Consider the following 2,822-nt stretch of genomic DNA (forward strand, 5'->3'; position numbering starts at 1 on the left):
TTAAGGTGATTGGAGTGAGATAACAAGTATTTCTAAGGCAAGTAAGTGACATCAGGCTGGACCATAAGAAACCAAGAACACCCTACTAATGAAATTGATGAATAAGACATCAATATTGAAACATATTGAAAAAGTATGACAGCAGCTATCAAGTGTCATAATCAATGTCAAGGTGAGTGTGATAGTTAATGTCTGAAGCAGGGTTTGTAATCCTTAGAGGCTTATGGAAAGACCTGAGGGGACCCAGAAAAATGGTATGCTGAACTTAATGCAAATGTGACCCATAACTGACACCAGTATCTTTTATATGTTTTCTTTTAAATTTTAAGAATTCTTTTATTAATTTATTTACAAATAACAAAAACCCATGACACAAAACTTACATGTTAGCATAATTTTTATAAAAATATAGACGTTTTCCTTTAAAAAAAAGTGAGAAGCATGGCATTGTTTTACATTTTTATCGATTTCTTCCACATCTAGCTTACTAGAAGAGAGCTAGATTTTCATATCTGCTTTGCAGTCATTCTACTAGAGTAACCTACAACATGCAGTCTCTGGAAAACTCCTCTGTACACTCAGCAAAGAATGAGGATGAAAAAGGCAAACAACGTCTTTGTGTGACAAAACTGACTTTGACCCTGAAGATCCTAGAAAGGGTCTTGGGGACTTCTCCGGGCCATACTGAGACCGCTGCTCTAGTCTAATCACATTTTACACATAAGGAAGTTGAATCTCCGGAGAGATCAACTGAGATTCAAAATGGTAAGGCCTGTTAACAATGGGATACAGATCCTGGATGGTTTATCTCACTCCCCTAGGTTTAGGTTCCCAATCAGAAATACACCCTAATGACCTGTCCTGCCTGCTGTAGTTGCAGGAACTGTCAAAATATATTAACAACAACAACAACAAATTGTTTTAAATAAAATAGAAGAGGAAAACCAGCAAATGTGGTAAATTCTGCAGTGGAATACTGTGTTAGCACTTGAATTAGGATCTCTACTAGAACTGAAACACTAAGACAAATTCTATTGCACTCTCCTCCACACTCACTGACAGCACAATCAATACCATGGAGAAATACACAAAGCAGACTTACCATTTATAACCACCAATTATCACATTTTATGAATCTGAGACACAATTCATGACACAGTCTGAAAAATTTTTACAAGTACTGAATGAAAAGGTGTTGGGTATATTGAGACTTCAAATAAACTGGCCATCATGTGGGACTTTTCAGATAAAATGGAGTTGTTTTGAAATATAGATATTTTTCATTCTTTAGCAGGACCTTATTTGCCTTTTATGTGTTGGTTTGGCTCAAAAGTTCTTTTGGTTTTTAAGTAAAAATAAAAGACACATTTTTCACTTTCACCAAGAACTGAACAATGTATTCACCATTTTGTTCCACTACCTTCTGCCATTTTTCAGGCAACTTCATAATTCCATCTTCCCAAAACTTTTTATCTTTTTGGGAAAAGAACTGTTCCAGGTGCCTTTTGCAGTCTTCCAGAGAACTGGATTTTTTTCCATTGAGAGAATTTTGTAGAGATCGAAATAAATGGAAATTTGAAGTTTCAATGTCTGGGGAATATGGTGGAGGAATCAGAACTTCCCAGATTTTTGTCTGGTCATCAAAGAAACATGTGGTCTTGTGTTATCCTGATGAAAGATTATGCATTTTCTGTCGACTAGTTCTGGACTCTTTTCATTGAGTGCTGCTTTCAGTTGGTCTAACTGGGAGCAGTACTTCTTGGAACTGATTGTTTGGTTTTCTGGAAGGAGCTCATTATAGAGGACTCCCATCCAATCCCACCATATACACAACATCACCTTCTTTGGATGAAGACCAGCCTTTGGTGTGGCTGACGGTAGTTCATTTCGCTTGCCCCATGGTCTCTTCCATTCCACATTATTGAACAGTATCCATTTCTCATTGCCTTTCACAATTTATTTAAAAAATGGAACACTTTCATTACATTTCAGTAGAGAATCATATGTGGAAATAAGATCAAGAAGGTTCTTTTGGCTTTAACTTAAGTCGAACCCAAATATCAAAGTGATTAATATAACCATGCTGATGCAAATGATTTTCAATGCTTGATTTGGATATTTTGAGTATGTCGGCTGTCTCTCATGTGGTATAATGTTGATTGCTCTCAGTTAATGTCTCAATTTGATTGCTGTCCACTTCAACTGGTCTACCTGACTGTGGAGCATAATACACAGAGAAATCTCCAGCACGAGACTTTTGACACGTGCAAACCACTTTGGACACATCTGCTCAGTCACAGCACCTTCTCCATACTCTGCACAAAACTTTTGTGTGTGTGTGTGTCAGTTGTGTTTTTACCTTTCTTGACATAATCAAGCATAATATGCCAAAATTGTTGCTTTTTTTCTTCCATCTTCAATATTAAAATAAAGCAAGTGAAAGAGAAGTAGCTCAGTTGTGTCCCACTCTTTGTGACCCAGTGGACTGTAGCCCACCACGTTCCTCCATGCATGGGATTCTCCAGGCAAGAATACTGGAGTGGGTTGCCATTTCCTTCTTCAGGGGATCTTTCCAGCCCAGGGATTGAACCCAGGTCTCCTTCATTGCAGGCAGACACTTTACCCTCTGAGTCAATGGCTACCCCCAAATTCACCAATTTTGATAAGTTTCATTTAAAAAATGCATGTTGCTGTGACAGGTGTCACACTACAATCTTACAGAATTGTTTCCAATGAAGGTAGAGACTAAGCACTACTACAGTCATCATACAAAAAAATCAAGTGAATTTTTTGGCCAATTCATAAAAAAAAACAACAACATC

This window comes from Oryx dammah, unplaced genomic scaffold (genome assembly GCF_014754425.2).
Source record: "Oryx dammah isolate SB20612 unplaced genomic scaffold, SCBI_Odam_1.1 HiC_scaffold_19, whole genome shotgun sequence".
NCBI lineage: Eukaryota > Metazoa > Chordata > Mammalia > Artiodactyla > Bovidae > Oryx > Oryx dammah.